Source organism: Lepidochelys kempii, chromosome 3 (assembly GCF_965140265.1).
Source record: "Lepidochelys kempii isolate rLepKem1 chromosome 3, rLepKem1.hap2, whole genome shotgun sequence".
In the NCBI taxonomy this organism is placed as follows: Eukaryota; Metazoa; Chordata; order Testudines; family Cheloniidae; genus Lepidochelys; species Lepidochelys kempii.
Window position 1 is genome coordinate 74260631 of NC_133258.1, and position 25571 is coordinate 74286201.

Consider the following 25571-nt stretch of genomic DNA (forward strand, 5'->3'; position numbering starts at 1 on the left):
AGCACTGGTGTGAACAGTGCTTTGTCAGCGGGAGATGCTTTCCTGCCAACATAGCTCCGCCGCTCATTGGCGGTGGTTTAATTATGTCTATGGGAGAGCTCTCTTACAGTGGGGCACTTGCATTGGTACAACTGTGCCACTGTAAGGTCTAAGGCCAGGTCTACACGAGAGACTATGATGGTTCAAATGATCTCCTTGATTTCTAATGGAATTAGTTCATGGAAAATGAGTGTTTTCATACTGTTTGCTGGGGGTTTTTTTGAACAGGTGATATGTTCTCGCTTTTGCAAATCTAGTTTTTTTTAAAAAAAGAAGTTCAAGGCAAAGGATCCTCTTTCTGTCCATCTTTTGCATGGCCCACCTGAAAAGGACAGGTGTGGCCAAACTGCATGCAGTCCTTCCCTAAGCAGCCTTGTGTACCCAGGAGACTGCATAGGATACAATTTTAGAAAATATTTGCACAGCTACTTTAAAGTCGTTCAGCTTCTCCTTGTCAGAGCAACCCAGAGCCTTTCCTACCAACTATGGAGTCCTACAAGACTCAGTCTGGCTGTCCTGAAAGTTCAGCACTTACATGAGGCCACTGGGGGAAATGATGAGGCAATATGCGCTACTTTCATCAATACATGATGACCCTCCACTTTGCATCTCCTTTTCAGTGAACCCAGACCGAGTTGTTTGTTTATGCTTCCCATTTCTGAAGGGAGAGGGGCCTTGGTGGAAGTCAGCTGACTCAGATTCGTTTCTGATAAGATAGAGGTGATGCTGATCTACTCAGGGAAATATTTTGAGGAACTGATGAATTCTATAATCTCTCCCTCAGTTGAGGATGTCAAAATTCCTGTATTCAGAATCTCAGTTTTGTATCAAACTCTTATCTGCTCTTAGAGGGCAGCAGCTGGCTTAGAGATTGCACCTTTTTGTCTTAAATGCAGACTTTGCTACAGTCACCTGTGACTTCAGGCTTTGTCTACATGAACACTTATTTTGCAGCAGACTGGGATATGAATCTATCCTGCTCCAGCTTGCTGTGCTCCACTGCCATGTGGACCCTTTTGATGCACATTAACAGTTTGTTAATGCACTTGTGATCTAGTCCTCTTTGAAATAGGGTTAGATCAAAGTGCATTAGTGAACATTAACAAACACTTAGGGACCTTTTAGGCTTGTCTACAACAATGCACTCTTTTCAAAGATTCATAGTTTTGATGGCCAGAAGGGACTGCTCTGATAATCTAGTCTGACCTCTTGCATGGCTCAAGCCATAGCCAAAATAATTCCTGTTTGAACTAGAGAACTCTATCTGCCATGAACTGTGAAGAGCACTGTGACATGAACATGAAGAGCACTTGGAAGCACCGTTAGTGCACAATACAGTTGTCCTACTGAGCAGCTCATGGATTAGTAAGAGCATATTACAACCATGCTCCACGTGCTACCATCACTATTAGGCAACTGCCAGTAGCAAATCAGTGTTTCATTACCAAGGTCAAGGCCAACTCTAGGCCTTTTATGTCAAAGCCCTTCCTCTATGCTCCTGGAGCGCTTAAGTCCCATATGTGAGGCACAAGGGACCAATGGCAAGGCATTGTTGGGGGCAAACCCTCAGGTATAGTAATAAACCCTCTGGGATTTATTACTATACCTGAGCCCTAAGTCTGACCACTTTCAGAAAACCTAATTGTCCAGGCTTCTCAGTTGCTTACCCTTACCCTCCGTATTTTATAATAATATATTTGTATAGTGTAACATGCATGCATGATACTTTACAGATGACTAGAAGAGAGGTTGTTTCACCATGGAAGCAGTTTGGATCCTTCTGGTCCTTTCAATCTAATATCAACATGAAAAAAGGACACAGTGTGTGTGGTACACCTGAATATTACAAAGTAAAGGCAATAAGATAAACTATTTTACATATATCTTGTCAGTTCCTTTTTATTTCCAGCTGTTTAATACACATGGTGAATCCTGTATTATCAATCCACAGAAAAGGAAAAAACTGGCAAAAGAAGTTTCTTTAGAATATTTGAATGACAAATAAACTTGAAAAAAACCCAGTAGTCTGGGTATTGACATTCTACAAGTAGAAAAAAAGAAGTTAAGTTAACTGGGCAAATTCTTCTCTGAGCTCTGCACATCCTCTATCACTTTCATTTTAAGGCAGTGTGTTGTAGGGGCCAGAGCACTGGGCTGGATGTCAGGAGACCTGAATTCTATTCCTGACTCTTCCACTCACCTGCTGTGTGAATATGGACAAGTCACGTCACCTCTCTGGACCTCTGGTTCCCCGCCCACTCTTTGTCTGTCGTTTCAATAGAGTGTAAGTTCTTCAGGGACTGTCTCTTACTGTGTGTTTGTACAGAATGCAGTGTGGTATCCAAGCCAGTAGGTACTACTGTCATACAAATAATTATAATTTCCTGCCCATCTCCAAATTAGGCAAAATTGCTCTCCTGATTTTCAAAGTGCTCCATAGATGCTCTCCAGCTTATCGCTCTCACTGTCCACCTACTCCATAACCATTTACTCCCATTGATCTCTGGTCTCTTTGCTTTTTGTTCTCTGACTCTGAAGAGCTGGGGGCAAGGTCACTTTTTCTACTATGCTGCCTTATTTCTCTCTTTCTGAGCCACCAAATAACCTCTTTAAATATCTCTTTAAGCCTTCTTTTTTTTCCCTTTAGTTTAGGATTCCTTCTTTCTATAAGCTTTCTCAGTGTTTCCTGTGAAGGACATTATATAAAAATGAATTGCATTTTAATAGATACTAAGTAATGTAAACATTAAAATGTGGGCATGAGCATAAACTCTTTTGTTAATTGAAAGTCTTACAATTTAAACCAGTCCATAGTATAATTATAAGATCATTCTAAATAAAATACAAGAAAAAATATAAACAGTTAAAAGGCCCACCTGAAATATTTTTCCTAGCTTGTCTCTGGGAAGTAATATTCCCTAGTAAGAGCCCTTGTTGTTGTTGTTGTAGCTGTTTTGAGCAACCAGAGCCATTTTTAAAATGTAAACAGATTTTTATGTAGATTTCCAAATACCTGTCTAAGACATTGTTATTGAAATATGACTTGTTTACCTATGGTATAGAAATTACAGAGATATATAACATAAGCTTGATGTCATCGTATACATTTCTGGTTATATCAAATATTTAATACCAGCTATACTTCGGGATTTGTTAGCATCTCCTTTAAAACTTGCCTGAGGCAGTTACAAGATGGAATGTAAAAAGTGGTTTTGATTATCGTTTTGGATTGTCACCTTGACAGTTTGGGTTGGGTTTTATAGGCATGGAAAAAGAACACACACTGATCCACACAACTGCTCCTTTTCACTCTGCATCCCTTTCCCTGTAGACAATGCAGTGCAGGAACAGCGCAGGAGCAGAATAGACATGAAAGAATTACCAAGTGGAGCTATTTGAGAGAAACCTGGTTCATTATTATTTGAAAACAGGGATATGTAAGTGACCAGATGTATTTCTAAATTGTAACTGTTAGGGGATATCAAATAAAACCTGGTGGATTTTTGAGTGGTCAAGTCAGGTATACTGCTGCCAAAAAATAAAAAAAAAATCTTCAGCTTTTGTAGCCCATTGAATAAATAGGAAACATTTAATTCTGAAAACACTAAGAAACAGTGGTTCAAGGCTATTGCTTCAGTTTTTCAGTGGGAATTTTTGTGTCAACCTAGTGACTCCCTGGACTTCAAAACTAGGGTGCTACATTTGCTGCTGTTGGTTTTGGTTAACATTATAGGTAATAACTTAATGGTTGAATTTAAGTTGGAGGCTTCTGAGTCTTGGTGTTTTAGGGCTCAGTGATTGACTCCAATCTGCAGCCTCTAATAAGGGAAAGAAAATCTTATCCAAGGTGGAAGGGAATCTTATAAGAGTTGGCAATACAGTATGTCCTCAGATACTAAGACGATGGGAGTCCATATAAAAGTCTAGATAAATATACAGAATATGGTTCCTTGGATATTTTACCTATTTTTTGTTTGGATTGCATGTGCAGAGTAAAGGGCTGTTGTGTCTCTGATACTTTTACATACTGTTCTGTGCTCATATGCTGAGGCACTAGAAAGAGTCTGATAAATCAAAAGATCATGTGAGAGGAGAGAGAGGGCAATGTTAAATTCAGCATTGTCTCAAAATTTAATTGTAAATGGAGAACTGTCATGGAGCAGGTCTGTTTCCAGTGTGGTCCCTTAGGGATTGGTCCTTGGCCCTACACTATTCAACATTTTTATCAATGACCTGGAAGAAAACACAAAATGATCACCAATAAAGTTTGTAGATAACACAAAAATTGGGGGGGGGTGGTAAATAATGGAAAGGACTGGTCGCTGACTCAGAGCAAGCTGGGTCGCTTGATAAACTGGGTCCAAGTAAACAATACACATTTTAAGATGGCTAAATGTATAGGTCTAGGAACAAAGAATGTAGGCCATCCTTACAGGATGAGGACTTCTATCCTGGGAAGCACTGACTCGGAAAAAGATTTGGGTCATATTAGATAATCAGCTGAACGCATGGGCTGTGCATATAAGAGGCTTGGGGGAGGGAGGGTAAGCCTCCCAAAAAAAGGCTGGCCTTGCAGGGGGCAAGAAATGCCAGATGTGGTGTGGGTCACCTCCATTTGGAGGTGTGCTGGCCTTTGGAGCTGGAAGCTCCTTAGAAGTGGGGGATGCCACCAGTGCCCAGACTGTGTCCCCGACTGTGCTCTGCCCTGAGGCCTCGCCCCTGCTTGGCCTCTTCTCCTGAGACTCCATCCTTGCTATGCCTCTTCCTGCTCTCACTCTTCCCACCTCTTTGCACCCCTGCTCTCACTTTTAAAAGTGATGGGACCATGGCCCCCTTCCCCTCCCCTAAGTTCCAGCGCCCCTTAGCTGAGTTGCTCTGGGATCAGCATGCACAGGTTCTCACTGGCTGGCCAAGCTGTGGGACTCCTCCTCCTCCTCCTGCTGTGCATGTTCATGCCAGAGCAACTTAGCTAAGGGGGGCCGGAACAGGGTGGGCCGGGGGCCATGGCCCCATTGCTTTGAAAAGTGAGAGGGCTATGCTCTCCCTTAAGGGGAGTTTTTTTTCTCACCTTAAGGGGGAGCAACAGAGGGGAGGGGACAGAGAGAAATGAGTAAAGGGGAGGGCTTCAGGGGAAGAGTTGGAGTGGGGGCGGGAAGAGACAGAGCGAGGATGGGGCTATAGGGGGAAGAGGCATAGGAGGGCAGGGCCTTGGAGCTGGGGGAGGGACTGGTCCAAGCACCTGTCCCCCTACTTCTAGGGAGCTTCCAGTGCTCACATAAGCCTCCCCAAATGAAAGAGTCACATGCCATCTATGGGTGAACATGAACTCCCAGAGTGATGCTGTGGCCAAAAGAGCTAATGCAATCCTGGGATGGATAAACAAGGGAATCTTGAGGGGGCGTAAAAAGTTATTTTACCTCTGTATTTGGTGCTGGTGTGACTTCTGCTGGAATACGGTGTCCGATTCTGGTGTCCACAATTCAAGAAGGATGTTGATAAATTGGAGAGGCTTCAGAGAAGTGGTGGACTCAAGGAGCTCAATCTATTTAGTTTAACAAAAAGAAGGTTAGGGGGTGACTTGACTATGGTGTATAAGTATCTACATGAGGAACAAATATTTTATAATGGGCTCTTCAGTCTAGCAGAGAAAGGTATCACCATGAGCCAAGGTCTGGAAGTTGAATCTAAACAAATTCAGACTGGCAATAAGGAGTAAGTTTAATAGTGAGGTTAATTAACCATTGCAACAATTTACTAAGGGTTGTGGTAGATTCTCCATCACTGGCCATTTTTAATCAAGATTGTTTTTTTTTAAAAAAAAAGATGTACTTTAGGAGTTTTTAGGGGGAAGTTCTGTGACGTGTTATACAGGAGGTCAGACTGGATGATCACAGCAGTCTCTTCTGGCCTTGGAATCTATGAGTTGTGCTTTTCCTTTAAATTCTTTCAGTTTGACTAGGAGTTGAGTGTCAAAATTCTTTGTAACTGACACCCCTGCATCATAATGACTTGGGCATATTAATGCCCATCTTTACATTGAGTCTGTATAGATCTCTACCCTGAAATCCACAAGCATTTGTGAAGCATACCGATCTTTTTCATTTAAGTCCTTTTATTACAGTGGTGCCAGCTACTGCCGCTATCGTTATGTCTGTCAGCATTTCCATTATAAACCTTATTTTCGAGGGATTTATAACCGAGCCATTTTAATTCACGTTGGTCTGAAACTTGCCATAGAAATTCTCAACATAGAGCAGGTGCCACTTTCTTTTCTTTTTTTTTTTCCTCTGTACATTTGATTTAAACCCATATAGCTATTTTGGATTTAGTGATGCACAAATACAGTACATGGGATTGGGTGGAGTAATTTTTTTTATGCAGGGCAGGGGCTAGGGAGGATCTGGGTATAAATGTCTGGATTTTGAAAATTAAATTTTATTGGACAGTCCTGATTGCAAACAAAATCTTTGTCATAGTAAATTTGAATAGGATGGACTGTGCTCAGACCATACCTTTTTTGGGTTATATCTTTAATACTAATTGTGATATGTTCCACTTAAGAGTGTGCTACAGACAGTGTAGAAAACATTTGCTTTTAGTGAACTTTTCATGCAAACATTTAAACAGAAATGGTTGCGTTGACATGAAAATTACACAATACAGTGACAAAAAAGAAGGATGAATGCTCCTGTTCATCAGATGCACAATCTTCACCTTAGTTTCAAATCACACCTGCTCCAGTGTGGTTGTTGCAATGTCACGTTTCTTCTGAAATATTCTGCAATGATGATCTTATTCATTTAAGGTCTGATCCAAAATCTACTGAAGAAAATGGGAATACAGGCAGTCCTCAACTTTACATCATTCAAGTTACGATGAACAGCACATACTTTTATAAAATGTCATTTTGTTTTGACGTTACAATGTCGGTTTCAACTTTATGATGCTCGAGCCAACATTGTTCCTATGGGAAATTTTGAGTTATGAAGTTTTCGACTTAAGACACGATTGTCAGGAACCAATTGTGCCGTAAGTCCGAGGACTGCCTGTATTACCCTTGCCTTCTTTGGGCTTTGTAGTAGGCCTTTGCCTCATATTTCCATGGTAGTAGGTTTCAACAAATTCCTAATGGCCAAGATCCTCAGGGGTGGCTGAGGAGCATGCAACACAACTCAGGTAATTGAGAGTACAAAGCTGGCTTAAATCTATCTTTGTACCCCCAGGGATGGCTGGCCGTGGTGAAATGAGACTGGCCAAAAGGCTGCTAACTTGCACAGCTGCTAATGTCCACAATGAGCTAATATGGAGGTGGCAAATCAGTGGAGTTAGGAATGCTGTGTTTTTAGGGGGAAAAACCATGCCACCTATGTCAGCTGTGTGGAGTGGTGGTGGGAAGCTAGCATAGGAAACATAAGGCTACTTTGTGCTGGTGGTTTGGTGCATATCTATCCAGAAACTTCTCGTATATAGGCCTCCTCACTGCAAGATCTGAATGCCTCAGACAATTTGACAAGAGGTGTGTCAAATAATATCTGTATTTTCATTTGATTTTTTTTCTTGGCTTAGGCCTCTTAAAACAAAGACAAGTAAGTTAAAGGCTTACCATCAACTTGAAAACTAGGCAATTTAAGAACAAGTTAAAAGTAACGTCAGGTCCTCTGCCTGCCTGTGTCCCTTGCTGTGACATCCTACTTGGGACACCCAGAACTGTGGGGCACTGTTACTCCTCTGCCTCAGCAGTTGAGAGTGTTGCTGCTGCTAAGCTGCATGTCAGTTCCCTTACACAATAACGTGTCTGCCTTGCCAATAATCTGTTCAAGACTCTGCCGGTCTAAACCTTGCCTTAGAATCATAGAATATCAGGGTTGGAAGGGACCTCAGGAGGTCATCTAGTCCAACCCCCTGCTCAAAAGCAGGACCCATCCCCAATTAAATCATCCCAGCCAGGGCTTTGTCAAGCCTGACCTTAAAAACTTCTAAGGAAGGAGATTCCACCACCTCCCTAGGCAACGCATTCCAGTGTTTCACCACCCTCCTAGTGAAAAAGTTTTTCCTAATATCCAACCTAAACCTCCCCCACTGCAACTTGAGACCGTTACTCCTTCTCCTGTCCTCTTCCACCACTGAGAATAGTCTAGAACCATCCTCTCTGGAACTACCTCTCAGGTAGTTGAAAGCAGCTATCAAACCCCCCTCATTCTTCTCTTCCGCAGACTAAACAATCCCAGTTCCCTCAGCCTCTCCTCATAAGTCATGTGTTCCAGACCCCTAATCATTTTTGTTGCCCTTCGCTGGACTCTCTCCAATTTATCCACATCCTTCTTGTAGTGTGGGGCCCAAAACTGGACACAGTACTCCAGATGAGGCCTCACCAATGTCGAATAGAGGGGGACGATCACGTCCCTCGATCTGCTCGCTATGCCCCTACTTATACATCCCAAAATGCCATTGGCCTTCTTGGCAACAAGGGCACACTGCTGACTCATATCCAGCTTCTCGTCCACTGTCACCCCTAGGTCCTTTTCCGCAGAACTGCTGCCTAGCCATTCGGTCCCTAGTCTGTAGCTGTGCATTGGGTTCTTCCGTCCTAAGTGCAGGACCCTGCACTTATCCTTATTGAACCTCATCAGATTTCTTTTGACCCAATCCTCCAATTTGTCTAGGTCCCTCTGTATCCTATCCCTGCCCTCCAGCGTATCTACCACTCCTCCCAGTTTGGTATCATCCGCAAATTTGCTGAGAGTGCAATCCACACCATTCTCCAGATCATTTATGAAGATATTGAACAAAACCGGCCCCAGGACCGACCCCTGGGGCACTCCACTTGACACCGGCTGCCAACTAGACATGGAGCCATTGATCACTACCCGTTGAGCCCGACAATCTAGCCAACTTTCTACCCACCTTACAGTGCATTCATCCAGCCCATACTTCTTTAACTTGCTGACAAGAATACTGTGGGAGACCGTGTCAAAAGCTTTGCTAAAGTCAAGATACAGTACATCCACTGCTTTCCCTTCATCCACAGAACCAGTAATCTCATCATAGAAGGCGATTAGATTAGTCAGGCATGACCTTCCCTTGGTGAATCCATTCTGGCTGTTCCTGATCACTTTCCTCTCATGTATGTGCTTCAGGATTGATTCTTTGAGGACCTGCTCCATGATTTTTCCGGGGACTGAAGTGAGGCTCACTGGCCTGTAGTTCCCAGGATCCTCCTTCTTCCCTTTTTTAAAGATTGGCACTACATTAGCCTTTTTCCAGTCATCCGGGACTTCCCCTGTTCACCACGAGTTTTCAAAGATAATGGCCAATGGCTCTGCAATCACAGCCTTGCGGATAACAATCAGTGAACCCCAGTTCCCTGAGTTCCCTAGGCATATCTCCCTGCAGTGTCCAGTCCCTCTCACTGCTCTCTCACAGAAATTAAGTTTGCTGCCTCCAAAGAGACAGCGCATACACCAGCCTGTTAGGTTACCTGATGACTAACACTTTATCATTATACAGTGCTGAGATGGCTTTGTAATAAAACAAGAACGTTTATTAACAAAGAACAGAAGTTTAAGTGATACTAAGCAAGTATGGTAGGTATGGTTACAAACAAAACAAAATAAAACATGCTTTCTAGTGACTAAAACTTAATCTTAGCACGTTACAATTTTTGCCTATGCAGTTTTCATACATCAAGTTACCAGTATCTCCAGCCCTTTAGGCCAAGGGATCCAATGTTCATAGAACTAAAGGGCTCTGTTTCCTAAATGATGAATAGCTAAGATTTCCCTTTGCTCCCCTTATATTACCCAAAGTCAATTGTCTCTGCCTCAAGAGCCAAGAAGGATTGCTGCGGTGCAGACACTTTCCCTAGGTGTGCTCGCTAAGATGCTGCTCATTAGCATGATAGGTTTCTTTATCTTATATGTAAATGTACTTTCATTGTCCTTTGCCAGTAATCGAGCTGGTCACATTTCTTTGTCTTGAGCAGGCTAGGTTTATGCATTGCCTCCCAAATGTATTTTAAGAACATATTTTTCAGCACACACACACACACATACAACTCTTTGTACATAACCTGTACATACGTCACACAGTGGTTTTTTGGGACCAGTGTGTCACCAGTTTACACATGATACCTTACATGACACCTTTTAGATATATATTATGACAACAGTGTGTTAGAGGTGATATCTATCCATCATGAATCTATCCGTCATGTAACAGTGTGTCAGGCCTGACACCAGTTACAGTATGGTTGACCCTCTGCCAGTTTCAGAGTAACAGCCGTGTTAGTCTGTATTCGCAAAAAGAAAAGGAGTACTTGTGGCACCTTAGAGACTAACCAATTTATTTGAGCATGAGCTTTCGTGAGCTACAGCTCACTTCATCGGATGCATACCGTGGAAACTGCAGCAGACTTTATATACACACAGAGAATATGAAACAATACCTCCTCCCACCCCACTGTCCTGCTGGTAATAGCTTATCTAAAGTGATCATCAAGTTGGGCCATTTCCAGCACAAATCCAGGTTTTCTCACCCCCCACCCTCCCACACAAATTCACTCTCCTGCTGGTGATAGCCCATCCAAAGTGACAACTCTCTACACAATGTGCATGATAATCAAGTTGGGCCATTTCCAGCACAAATCCAGGTTTTCTCACCCCCCCACCCCCATACACACACAAACTCTCTCTCCTGCTGGTAATAGCTCATCCAAACTGACCACTCTTCAAGTTTAAATCCAAGTTAAACCAGAACATCTGGGGGGAGGGGGGGTAGAAAAAACAAGAGGAAATAGGCTACCTTGCATAATGACTTAGCCACTCCCAGTCTCTATTTAAGCCTAAATTAATAGTATCCAATTTGCAAATGAATTCCAATTCAGCACTTTCTCGCTGTAGTCTGGATTTGAAGTTTTTTTGTTTTAAGATAGCGACCTTCATGTCTGTGATTGCGTGACCAGAGAGATTGAAGTGTTCTCCGACTGGTTTATGAATGTTATAATTCTTGACATCTGATTTGTGTCCATTTATTCTTTTACGTAGAGACTGTCCAGTTTGACCAATGTACATGGCAGAGGGGCATTGCTGGCACATGATGGCATATATCACATTGGTGGATGTGCAGGTGAACGAGCCTCTGATAGTGTGGCTGATGTTATTAGGCCTTGTGATGGTGTCCCCTGAATAGATATGTGGGCACAGTTGGCAACGGGCTCCCAGGGTCACACCAGCTGTTTGTTGTAATTTTACAGATGCATTTGCCTATTTTTAAAAAAATATGTTCAGTTCCATGTTGCTGACCAAAACACTAAAAAAATTAAAAATAAAAACTGAGAGAACTGTGTGTGTGGTGAGATAGTAAAACTGACTATTTAGAAGGAGCAGTCAATGTATGAAGTAAACAAACTGGGGGGAACAGGGGTGGGAATAGAATCAATGAGAGAAAATATTTTCCCTCTAACCTCTTTTTACTTAATCCCTGAGCTTGCAAGTCTCTGTGTACAAGCATGCACCTGTGTGGAGCCACACTGAAATGTGTCTGTACACATTTTATTGCAGAATTGGGGCCATAGGTTGTATTTCTAACAATAGGATTTTTAAAAAGTATGTTGGACTGAATTGAGACTTTGAAATTGAGGCTCCCTTCAAATGTTTTAAAAAAGGATTGAAATTGCCTTTGCACAGTATATGTTCCACCACTGTATGGCTAAAACAAGACCACTAAACTTTCATTCCTTGGTTAATTCTTAATATTAAATATTGAATTGTGACTGTTGTAGCTGATTCTTCTGTGACAGAGAACGGGTGATGGAACAGGTGTTTTCCATCTCTAACTTCTGATTCTGTGTTCATTCTATAAAACAGTCAGACCTGGTAAGTGCTATTTTAGGCTCAGATTGCAATACCTTACTCACAATTAAATAGTACCTTGCACCCTGAGTAATCCCATTTAAGTCAATGGGGCTCCTGGTGGAGTTACCCTTATTCGCACTGGGTAGTAGCTATCTCAGTCTGGGTGTGGCAGGGGTTCTGAGGCAGAAGCTTACTCAGCAACTTGTCACTCAAATACCCACCAATGTAGATTAATTAATCCTCTGTTTAGGTGCCAGTTAACAAGTAGGGCCACAGCTGAATGTTTAATTAGAAGGGGAAACAACTCCAGCAGTTGCGAGCAGGTAAATGGAAAGGAAGGAAGCCCTGGAAGCCGGAGGAGGGAAGCGGTGGAGAGCCCAAAGGAAGGCAGATCTGGCTGCTGCCAGTACTGTTCCCTTTTTCCCCAGACGCAAGAGGTGGGGAGTTGACTAGGAGTTGTAAATAGTACTACAGGCAATGGCCTGCTAGAGCAGTATAATAAAGTATGGTGATGGTGAAGGTGACCTGGAGTGAGTGTGGTCTGTACCGAAGACAAGAGAGACTCATAGAGAACCACCCCATGACATTGGCCTTTAGTGAAAAAGGTTATTGCTGATTAACTGACCATGAAATCCACCTTTCCAAATCCAAGGAACCACTTCCTCCCATGGCCAGCTCATCACACACAGATGGGTAGGGTCAGGGAGGAGAGAAAGCTGCCACACACATAAGCAGTAGAAGAGGGCAAAGAGGAGGAAGGGGGCCTGGAAAACTTGGAACCTCTCTTAAAGAGAAACCAGAATTTTGTAAGCATGAGCAACAATCATTTGTACTATTAAACAATACTTGAGCATTTTTTTCCTTCTAAATGATGTTGAAAATAATATTTAACATTGGGCAGACAACCTGCCAATATGCTTTCTGAAATACAGGCCATTAATGTGTATAACTACTATAATTTAGGGAAAACCTGGAAATGTAGTTCAAAACATCAAAAAAGTGTAGATATGATTTCTAATGTAGTGGCCATTAAACTCCAAACAAAATGCAGCTTTGTGAAAAATGTACCGCTCTTCATTTTTCCAGTGATACATAGAGCAAATGTATTTTGTACAAAATGTATAGGAGTTCAATTTCTTTGTGGACTTATCGTGTCTTCTGCTGGCTCTACTAAGTATTGTACTTTGCTTGAACACCTGAAATGTTCATATCTGGCAAATGGAGCAGCATTTGTACACGAAAATCAGAGGGAGTCATAAGATTTGAATGAATGTGCATGGACGTTAGCTTTCCTGGAGGTGAGAAGGGAGATACTGCAGTGACACAACTTATTGTAACTGGTCACAAAAGCACAAAGCTTCCAACTAGATTTTTTTCAAACAAAACATTTTGTGGGATTTTTTTAAAGGATATTTTCAAAAAGTAGAACAAAGAAGATTTGGTAGTAATCTGTTGTGATCAGTGATCAAATTGCTGGGTGTTATTTTTTCATACATGGAACAAAACATGTATTTTCAATTGTTCAAGTAAGCAACGAAATATTTTTAACGGAAAAAAATCTCTATGGAAAGAAGCTGAATGTATTTCTCACTCTTTTTAAAATTCAAGAATGACTTGTGATCTGGAAAACCTGCCTTCCGGTGAGAGACTTAAGAAGTTCAATCTATATAGCTTATCAGAACAAAGGTTAAGCGGTGACTTGATCATTGTGTATAAGTACCTACATAGGGAGAAGATTTCTGATTTTAGAGAGCTCTTTAATCTAGCAGGCAAAGGCTAATATTATGATATTTCAGTGGCTGAAAGCTGAAGCCAATAAATTCAAACTAGAAATAAGATGCACATTTTTAACAGTGAGAGCAATTAACCATTGGAGCATTTTACTAAAGGATGTAGTATATTCGCCAATGCTTGAAGTCTTTAAATCAAGATTAGATGTCTTTCTAAAAGGTATATGCTGCGTTATGCAAGAGGTCAGACTAGATGATCATAATAGTCCTTTCTTGAAGTAAAATCTATGAATCCTTTAGCACACAGGTGAGCACTCTGTATTTAAAGGTGCAGGTCACAGTAATCAGAATCGTGGTTACACCATTCAACACATGTTAGGGATGCAATGTATGTGATATAAAACTGAAGTGAATAATGGTGGTTGGCCAAGCTTATTAGAAGCTTGAGGATATGAGGACGCTCTTCTAGCTGACTCTTTTATATAGAGCCATAGGTGTGAATGGTACTTTATAGATTTGGTTGTGTACTAATTCTGCTACATTCTTTTAAATGTACATCGATAGATTGTAACATACATTGATGTTAATTGGGTCAGGACTTTACCCACATGGCACATAGAATACATTGTTTAGTATATGGATACATCCCCTGCACATAGCTTGTTCTGAAAATAATCCTGTGCTCCTCCAGATATTGTGAAGCTCCTACATGTTCTGAGAAAAAAATGCAGCAAGGAACAAAGTTGTCTTAAGTGCAAATCCTTGATTTATTGACATCGTCTTGAGAATCTTCCCTTCAGGAAAGGTCAGTTTTCAATAGTATTTGAACACCAACTTACATATACAAAGTACAGGAGTGCAGGTCATTCCAAACTTTCTTTTCCCCTTTTTACTATACTTTGTTAAATCAATATTATTTATATTAAAATTCACTATCCTCCTGCACATTGAAGAGTTATTTATTGATCCATAGCTATGATTAAGTTAATGAATCAAAATTCAGGTGAAAAGTTTAAATGAATATTCTTCATTCAGTCCTTCAGGTTGTTGTGGCCATCTGTCTATATGAGCTGGGATGTATATGTAAGTTGATAAGTTATTGTCTTGTAAAAGGCTGAATGGTTACTTATTGAACATACCAGATATGATGTGCTTTTCATCAATATGTTATGCCACAAATTTGGAATGTTTTACCATTGACTTTAGAATCAGCAAAGCAAGTAGAATACATTTGCACTAGTCTATATACGTGGTGTCAGGCTATCGAATTGATCAGAAGATTGAATATGTCACCCTTGGGTTTAGAACACATGTAACATGTCTGTGGAGTCATGAACTTCAGCTTTGCTTCTGAAATTGTCTGTTTTAGTGTTGTTAGAATACAATTCTCAGCAGCAGTTAACTTGTGTGAATCGTGAATGTGATAAAACACAATAGAGCAACATTTATACACTGCTGCCCATGTGGAGTAGCTCACTGTGCTTTCCAATGTGTAACTACTATAAAATACAGTAAAAGCTCTGTTATACGGCACTCAATTAACCAGCATTTCTGATCTATCCCAATACAAATCTTCAATCTAGTAACTAGGACTAGTACACTACCCAGCACATTAGCAAGTGCATGTTCTTCACTCTACTTTTATGCAAAAGAGGCAGAAGACAAGTAAGCAAGCTGATATCGGCTTTATTCAAAAAAGCAGTTTCTGGGGTGTGTCATAGGGTCATTACAGATTCAGCCCAATCTCCTACACCTTCTACATCTACAGTGGTAATTGGTGTTGATAATGATGACCTGAGGCACTGCAAGATCCTGAAACGTCTTCTGAGTCATCAAAGAAAGATTAAATATGTTGAGTATTGTTTTAGTTTAAGTGTATTTTTAGTGATCTGGGTGTACGCCATGCGCTGCCCATAGTGATATGTAGTGTCATAAGATAACTCACTGTATAGAAAACTTTACCTGTATACATCTAAGTGCTTCAAGAAACCAACCACTCTGCAGTGCAGTACTACTGCTCGATTGGTGAGTACCTGTATACCATTTTATACTTTATTCATTTTATTGTAGTTTGAAAATTGGTATTCCATTGGTAACGTATAACTCTCAGTTAACCAGAATATTCAATTAACTGGCACCTCCCATTCCCCCAACATTGCAGATAACAGAGCTTTTACTATAATATAGAAATAGGACACTGAATAAAGTCTAACCAGAAGGTAAAGTAAAAAGTGAGAATTTCAGTGTATGCAGAAAATTCTTTGCTACGTTGCAGTTGTATTTAACTGATTTATGATTTGGTACCACTCTTCATATACTGTAGGTGACAGCAATTAAATAGTCTGTAAGGTTTGTCATTTTAGGCCATTCATTTTGCCATTTGCTGTAAAAGCAAGCTGCATTAATTTTCCTTAGCTCTCTGAACATTCATAGTTGTAGTTCTTTGAAAGTAAATTCACACTAAAATAGAGTAGCACCTATTTAAGAAAAAGTGGATTGATCTTGTCTCCACTGAGCTCACTGGAGGCAGCATCAGACCTGAAGTTTCTTTCAGTGTGGGTCCTGTGTAGCTGGTATCATGAATGGTGCCTCTCTCTTCAGCAAAGTGGATATTCTCAGCAGTAAGTTAATGAATGGTAACAGTCTGATTATAGTTCTATTTTCACATCTATCTCAATATGTGAACATTTCCTTGTGGTATTGGCAACTGTATTGTTAAGTGGTTTAGCTTCCCAGGCAGTAAGTCTGGGGGAAGGGTGCTGCAGAAGCCCATGTTCTGTCACGCAAAGGCAGTTGGAACGGTGTCCATGAATAAAGAGGCTCTCTTTCAAGCATCTTGGATCTAGAATGATTACTGTACACCACATCCTAGACTGAGAACAGTAAACCCGAAATACCACTCATATGAATTTTGTAAATGCTATGTCTTTTACCAGTGGGGCAAAAAATGGTACCATATTTTTAGAACATTTAAAAAAATTATTGTCCTTGTGATGGAGCGTCTGCCCCACACTGGCAGAAAAGGGGTTAAAAGCAGCCCTAGGGAGGCTGTATGAGAGGCAGCCAACCAGAGACGGGCTGAGGGGAGCAGCTAATCAGGGTAAAGCAGGCCCATATAAAAAGGGAACTGCAGGGCAGAGGAGGGAGTTCTCTGTTGGGAGCCCACGGAGGAAGGATGGGGTCCCTGAAGGGCTGAGAGACCTGCCAGCACCCTGGACAGAGCAGTGTTGCCAACAGGGGCCGAGAGAGCAAAAGACAGCTCCTGGGTGGCTGTTAGGGGTTGCAGATTGAGGCCCTGATACAAGGGCAAAGAGGGTGCTGGAGCCACATGGAAAGTGGCTAGACCTTGGATTGCAGTTTGCCACTGGAGGGAGTGGCCGGACAGTAGACTGCAGGTCCCCTCTGGAAGGCGGGGAACATAGTGTTCCACAGCCGGAGGGCTGCAGAGGGCACCACAGTCCTGGGAGTGACATGAGTCCAGGAACAGAGGTGACAGTGGGACAGACACCTCCAGAAGAGGATGCAGCACTAATTCCCCGTACAGCCAGCAGGAGATGCTGCAGTGGTGAGGCAAGTCCCATTACAGTCCTATTTTTCATATCCCTCTTCTTGTTAAATTAGGTGTCTTAGTCATCACGCTGGTAAGTCTAATCATACAGGCCTAAGAAGAGGGGGAAACTCTCAAATTCCCTAAATTGTTTTGGAGAGAGAATAATGTTACAATATTACAGTCTAATAACTCAGGAGCTAGAAGCAAATGATGGGCTATTTCGAACAGCTGTGTATCCCCCCTTTTCCAGTGGTTTGAATTTTAGTCTTGATGAATCAGGCTGTGTCAGACATTAAAACTGTCAATAATCCAGGACACTACAATTCTTGTCCTGAACCTCAAACACATGTAACTTTTTTTAAGTTGAAGGTGGGAGTTCATCTGCATTTGAAGGAAGAAAAGGAACCATTTTTCTAGCATGTTTTTTGTTTTGTGGTTTCTGTTTGCAGATGCTGAAAGTTTTGGAATCTTTAGAGTAGTCCTGGGAATATAAATTAGTAGGCAGTGTCAAGGTTCCTCCCCCACTCTGAACTCTAGGGTACAGATGTGGGGACCTGCATGAAAAACCTCCTAAGCTTATCTTCACCAGCTTAGGTCAAAACTTCCCCAAGGTACAAAATATTCCCCCCGTTGTCCTTGGACTGGCCGCTACCACCACCAAACTAATACTGGTTACTGGGGAAGAGCTGTTTGGACGCGTCTTTCCCCCCAAAATACTTCCCAAAACCTTGCACCCCACTTCCTGGAAAAGGTTTGGTAAAAAGCCTCACCAATTTGCCTAGGTGACTACAGACCCAGACCCTTGGATCTTAAGAATAATGAACAATCCTCCCAACACTTGCACCCCCCCTTTCCTGGGAAATGTTGGATAAAAAGCCTCACCAATTTGCATAGGTGACCACAGACCCAAACCCTTGGATCTGAGAACAATGAAAAAGTATTCAGTTTTCTTACAAGGAGACTTTTAATAAAAATAGAAGTAAATAGAAATAAAGAAATCCCCCCTGTAAAATCAGGATGGTAGATATCTTACAGGGTAATTAGATTCAAAAACATAGAGAACCCCTCTAGGCAAAACCTTAAGTTACAAAAAAGATACACAGACAGAAATAGTTATTCTATTCAGCACAATTCTTTTCTCAGCCATTTAAAGAAATCATAATCTAACACATACCGAGCTAGATTACTTACTAAAAGTTCTAAGACTCCATTCCTGGTCTATCCCCGGCAGAAACCAGCATATAGACAGACACAGACCCTTTGTTTCTCTCCCTCCTCCCAGCTTTTGAAAGTATCTTGTCTCCTCATTGGTCATTTTGGTCAGGTGCCAGCGAGGTTACCTTTAGCTTCTTAACCCTTTACATGTGAGAGGAGCTTTCCCCTGGCCAGGAGGGATTTCAAAGGGGTTTACCCTTCCCTTTATATTTATGACAGGCAGAAAAGGAGATAAGGCTGTCAAAGCTGCATGCCATCATTATAGGCTTTGAAACTTATCACATGGATATAAGCATTGTATAGGTGAGGTGTGTGCAGAATCATGTATAAACTTTGTATGTAATGGAATGATCAGGAAGAGTTGATACAGTATGTATTACAGAATGGAAAAAAACCTCCTCTGGTATTCTATTTATAACATATACTTCTTAAAAATGTCATTCAAATGTAAGGCTGAAATGTTGCTCTTCAGTGGAGACCCTCCAGAATGTAATAAGTAAATGAGATGAGAATTTCCTTCTCTGAAAGTTACCAAATTTGTGTTTGTAAAAGAAAAGGTTACCAGATCAAGCCCCCATAAAACAGTAAATCTTAGCCTTCATCACAGACAATTTTTAAATCGAGCTCGGATGTTTTTCTGAAATATGTGCTCTAGGAATTCTATTGGGGAAGTTCTATGGCCTGTGTTACACAGGATGTCAGGCTGGATGATCATAAGGGTCCCTTCTGGCCTTAGAAACTGTGAATCTATGAATCTAGTTAAATCAGTTTGCAGCATGTTGAAAACACATCTGCACAATCATTTTAGCATTGCTTATCTAGCTCTGATTTCTGAGGTGCTCAGTCTCCTTTGCAAATCCTCTCAAAATCCTTATTACAAACAAAGGAAATCATGAGCCTTTAAATTTTCACTTTAATAAAGAATACAAGGATACATTCTAGAAGCTGGGAGCTGACATTTCAGATTATACAAAAATATACCACACATTTTACATCAATTAAATTATATCCATCTAGTCATGAGAGAAAATATTTGTGGTAACCAGAAGTGGGTGTTACTAGCAACCCATTGAAAAACCTGTAGATACAGCTGCTCTATTTAAAAATATATGCCAATAGCTCACCAACTGTAATGGGCCACTGTGTATAGAAACAAACACATATTTTTCCAAGCTCTCTCTCTCTTATGAGATGAAGCTCACCCACATATGCACACAGTTTGGACATGGTCTTTTTATGTATGCAGGAACACTTTATATTTTGCCACCGTGCTGGGATTTTTTTTTGGGGGGGGGGGGGCAATAGTTAATTAACACTGCTTAAAGCAGCAATGAATTAACATTAATGCTTGTCAAAATGGAAAACATATTTCCATTAAAAATGGAAAGAAGCTTTTTGATTTTGATTTTTTTTCTATTTTGTGACAAAAAATTAATTTCATTTTGGTGGAAGAAAACCATTTTCTCATACTTCCTGTGCCCACCACCTTCCCTTTTTCTCCCACTGGAGAAAAATAGTTGCAAAGGCTTGGTGATCTTAAGTACCTTATTGACTCCCAGGTAGGCTAAAACCTGTGGGAGTTTTGGATGAGAAGGGAGAACTGAATAGGCTCATAGTTTCTCCACTTATCATACTTAGAACCTCAGCTTCACCCTGAGAATTGCCCCCCCCCCCGTGGGGGGGGTTGAAAATATTTTGCAGATTTTCTTCATTGGGTAAATTCTGTTTTTACAAATCTATATTTAAGTCTTACTCCTGGATATGATGCGCCCCCCCGATTACCATAGTACCTGAGCACTTCTCAATCTATAATACATTTATCCTCTCAACAGCCTTTGAGGTAGCAAAGTGGATTATCCCCATTTTACAGGTAGAGAACTGAGGCACAGAAAGACCAAGTGATTGGCCCAGGGTCACACAAAGTCTGGAGGTGGGAATTGAACTTGGGTCTCACAGGTCCCATATCACTGGCCTAATCACTAGACTCTGAAACACAAGCATAGGGATTATTTTTATAGTTATTTTATTAATGATATAATACATTGTTAAAGTGTCCTATTTAAACTCTGCCACTTAAACATCGATTTCCAAAATCTTTTAATTTTCAGTAGCTGCAATCAAAAACAATTTCAATCCTCAAAAGTAGGAAGGGAAAATAAATATTTATCGTGTTTTATATACTCATATATACATATACAACATATGTACATGATGGCTCCTTTCTGTTGTGACATTTATCTTTGCTTGTGAGGAGAGATATAATAACTCACTTGTGACTACAGCACTTGTGAGTTATCCCTCCTCACAAGAGAAGATAAATGTCAGAGAAGAGTTCAGCTCTTATGTATTCTTTTCCAGTGTGCAGGGAATTTATCATAAGTGTATTGGAATTTATCTTGATGAGATACGGGTGACTTCATCATGGGTAATTTGGGAATCCTTGTTGTGTACAGATGAATTCCATATTCTTAGTACAGTTATGAATTTTTTAATATATTTTCTATCTGTAAAACACTCTTGATTTTAAACTCATACAAGTTGAAGCTCTAGACAAAGGGAGAATAAAAAGGAGCAGGGAGGGGGGAAAATGGGAAGAAGAGGGGACATAGGAGAGCAAAAGAAAAAAAACATATGATCAAGTAATTAAGGACTTTGCTGTAATACAAACAAAGGGCAGGTTTAAGGTGATACATGCAATCTTAACTTTGGTATTTCCTGATTTTTGATTTTTTAACCGTATAACTTGACCATTCTCTTAATATAACATTTATGTATGGAGTAAATATATACTGCAGATAGATATACTCTATGATAGTTGTGATATATTGCATTTGAAACACCTGAGAAAACTTTCCCACAAAGTAATATTTAATTAAAACTTCTAAAGCTTTATACATTTCCTCTCAGGCCTGCTGGCAGCAATTCTGGGCCACAGGGCCGTCCCTAGAGGAGTTCGGGGCCCGGGACAGAAATAACGAATCCATCACTTCCGGGACTGACCCATCACTTCTGGGAACAGCTGTGCTGGCCAATCACACCGGCCCACGGGGCCCCCCAAAATGCGAGGCCCGGAGCGGTCGCCACCCTGCATGTGCTTAGGAGCCCTGTGGCCCGCCCAGGCAATTTAAAAGGGCCCGGGGCTCCCTGCCATGCTGCCATAGTAGTAGCAGCAATGGCCAGGAGCCCTGGGTCCTTTTAAATCACCCGGGCCCCTCGGCAATTACCCCTGTTGCCCGCCCCCATCGGCGGGCCTGCTTCCTCTCATTTCTGATTGCCAGCCATTTGTACTAAAAATATGGGCCTGAAACATGGGTACAGTATATGTCCCCATTAAGCTGCTCTGGTACTATAAGGAGGCTTTGAACCAACTGGATTCAGCCCTCAGGAGATATTCTAATGTTCCTTCAGAGGCACGGAGTGCGGAGGGTGATGCTATACCTACATCTTCTCACAGCCCTCAGTGTGGGAAATGTAGTGGTAACCTGACGGGCGAAAAGGGCTGAGACCAGAGGACCACTATGCTCTAGCTATTCTTGGATGTTACAATGACCCCTTTAGCGGTAGCTGAATGCAATTTAGAGGAGCCTTGAAACTGCTCTAACCTGTCCTGCTGGCCAGATTAGACCCTAGATAGCCCAACAATAATAGCAGCACAAAAATGTCTTAAGGCCTCCTTTCACTTCCACCTCAGTGGAGGTATACCAAGTGGAACATGGACAGATTCAAGAATCAAGGCCCCTGTTTTTTTTTTTTAATAAGCCTGTAGCTATTGATGAAACAGTTCATTGCTCCTGAAGCCACAGTCATTTCCATTGGGTTGAAATGGGAAACACAACTCTAAATTGTGGTATCGTTGAGTGATACCATCAGGCAAGAGGAGTGAGCTAATATTTAAAAAGTCTGTTCATACACACACACAAATCCTGACTCAGACATCATTGTAAAAAGAATACAGCAAAAATATATGACCATGTGTAAACTATAAATAAATGATTATCCTTGTTAAAGTTGGCTGGATTGTAACAGTAGTCTTTTAATCTATCAGAAAAATCCCTGGACTCAAGTACAGCAGTAAGGCTTCTCTTATAAGATTCATATTATAGATTCTTTAGGTATCAGCATTGCATTATGCTGTAATATAGCATATTTCATTGTGACATATTGTCCTATTTGTCACTTTGCGTCACGTTGCTATATCTCAAAAGCCACAACATTACCTGCTTTTTTTTTTTTTTTTTTGGTAAAGAAAGGCAAATGGACACCTAGCCTGTGACATTGAAACAAGGATATTTCAAGGATCAGCAACTCAGAACCAGAAGTGATTTTAAATGGATGTTTTAAGGACTAGGTACCTCGGGGAAGTGGTTATTTAAACTGATACGTTAAAAACCTTTGTGTATCCAAGAGAAACCAATGTTTATTTTTAAATATTTCATTCTTATAAGAAAAATTGTCCCCTTGTTCATATGCATATATTTTAGAAAGATCACCTTTATTTTTATAAAAGTAAATCAATTCTAATTTTTCATAACAAGAAAACACTAAGTGCATCAGTGAGTCTGACTGTGCAGCATGTACGTCAGTTACCGTACTTAAATACTTCAAGTTAATTTCATAAAGTTACCCTTCTAGGAAATGGGTAAATGTATCTGCATGTATTATCTAAATAAATACTTGTGTACACTTTTAAGTTCATATTTGTGTTCAGGCTAATACACTGCAACCTTGAGCACAGTGGGAGCTATGAGAATCAAGAGAGCCATCAACCATCATGATTAGACTGCCCACTGAGCACAAGCGATATCAAACCAAGCTACCTTTGGCCAGCATGGGCGCCAGGTTTGTATAATTTTTGGTGGTGCCCAGAATGGGTCCAAGCTGAGCCATCCCGTCCATAGGATGGACCGAGACAACTGCCCCAGGCTCCGCGATTTGGGGGGCCCCGCGCTTCAGGAGGATGCAGGGTCCAGGGAGGCCTGGGGAGTTAGTGGGGGGGCCTGGCGCCGGAGGCAGCGAGCGACCCAGCCCCAGCCCCAGCCCGCTCTGCCCTTCCCTGCTGGCTCCCAGCATCACTCGGGGGAGGGGGCAGAAGCTGGAAAGAAGCAAGGCGGGGCTTGGTGGAAGGGGCGCAATGGGAGCGGGAGTGGGTGGAGTAGGGGAAGGAGGAGGCGGAGCAGAGCAGGGGTGGGAAGAGGCGGAGCAGGGGCTTGGGGGAAGGTGCAGAGTGGGGGCAGGGGCGGGAAGAGGCGGGGCAGAGCGGAGAGGGGTTGGCTGGGTCTGGGTCGCTTGCTGCTGCTGGTGCCAGGCTCCCCACTAGCCACCCAGTCTGCCCTGGATCCCACATCCCCCTGAAGTGTGGGGCTCCCCAAAGTGCAGGGCCCAGGGCAATTGCCCCAGTCCATCCTATGGATGGAACAGCTCTGAAAATATAAGCCCAAACATTGGTGGAGCCAGGCCCACTTACCTGAATATTGGTGGAGCACGGGCATCCCTAGCCCATATAACTCACTGCCTATGCCAGCATTAAAAACAGAATGCAGGGACCTGCAGGCATGTAATACAGAATGGGCTGCTTATTGGCATTTACAAAATAATGACTTGGTGCAGAAATGGAGTAATTGCCCCCAAACACAATCCTGAGTGATCAGTGGATCTCATGGGAATGAGGGAACATGGCTTGTGGAATTGAAAACTAAACCATGGACTCCACTGTACACACATTTATGAGGACACTTGTTTCTATATAATCTGTTCACATAACCTGATAATATAACAATTAATGATTGCCATGGGATTTAGGTATGCTGTTGAGATTGCATTCACAGTCACACCCCCAACCCCACGCGCCCCAAAAAAAGGAAGTAAGCCAATTTGCAAAGACTACAAGGGATATGTTTTCAAAATATTGTATAAGATTTTAGCAGAAGCCAGTAATGATTGACTTCTAATAGATTTCAAAAATGAATCCATGGGGTACAATTATTTTGGGAAAGATGTGTGTATATTTGCCTGTTATGGTTGTGTTTAAGGATGCAGTAGACTGAAAAAAGGACATGTCAGCTGGCAACAAACTCTTCCATTGCTGGGTTATTATAGGGAGATTTAAGATGCCTGCTGCTAGCCACTGTTATGGTGGAATGTTCATTCTGGATGAACCTCACTTACGTTAAGGATTTTCTGGTCAAGGCCCTCTGCATCATGTCAATTAAATATTTAATGTGATGTTGGGGGAGTGGTTTTGCAAGGCACCCTTTCCATCTGTGTATTTCGTGGATGGGATCTCTGGGCTGTCCATAGGTCAATATGAAGGGTAGTATTGAGGTTTGAGCCACTGGAGGATCCATAACTATATGTGGAACCAGAGGTCTTAACAACCTGTAAGAAAACAGTATGGAATAGCTGTGAGTGTCTTCCAAACCACAAACAAGTGCAGTGGCCACAGGACTTAACCAAGTGTCCCTGTTATCCTCATCCATTACACACTTCATCCAGGTAAAACCTGAGTATTCAAGTTTTATGTGTTTGAGAATAATGTCACCCTATATGGAAAGCCACACAGAATACCAATACATGAAAGCGTTGCCTCTAGATATCTTTCAAATGTCCCTCATTTTGAGGGGTGTCATTTGCTTAATTCCCAAAATCCCCTACTTTTGATAGAAATTTGATGTCTCCTCATTTCCCTTGTTGAAAACTGTCCAAAATCCTGAAACTGAGGTTTATAGAAAAAGTTATTCGCAGTGAAGGAATGGATTTCACAAGTTTCTTGTATGAATAACTTTTTATGTGCTTCATTTTGTGTCTTTGTCATGCAGAGCACGCATGTTTGAGCTTCGGCAGGTTGACAGATACCTCAAATCAAACACTCATGGTCCAGTCAGAGTGACCGTGGTTGACAGTGATGCACCAGGCATCATACAATGAAGATCCCAGATCTGGCTCAGTCCTGCAAATGCATGGATATCTGGGGTGGTGGCACCAGGTAGGTTCAGGGCATGTACCCTTTTATGTGTTGGTGTGTTTTTCATGAAAACCTTTGCACTTTGATTTTCTGTGGGATTGTGCCTATAATTTTTTTTTTTTGCATCAAAATATGCATGCATCAGTTTTCATGTCAGCAGATGTATATATCTGAACGTACCACTTTAAATTCGAACCATGTTGAATGGAAAATCAATTTTTGTG

At 41.6% G+C, this 25571-nt stretch overlaps 1 long non-coding RNA gene across 1 annotated transcript in view; it reads left to right on the top strand.

Moving 5' to 3' along the window:
- Positions 1-25358, top strand: part of LOC140908196 (uncharacterized) — a 562606-nt gene extending 537248 nt beyond the window's left edge. Inside the window, exon 4 of the long non-coding RNA XR_012157800.1 lies at positions 25202-25358. This is a non-coding gene — a long non-coding RNA (uncharacterized lncRNA). The remainder of the gene's footprint in view (positions 1-25201) is intronic.
- The last annotated feature ends 213 nt before the right edge of the window (positions 25359-25571 follow it).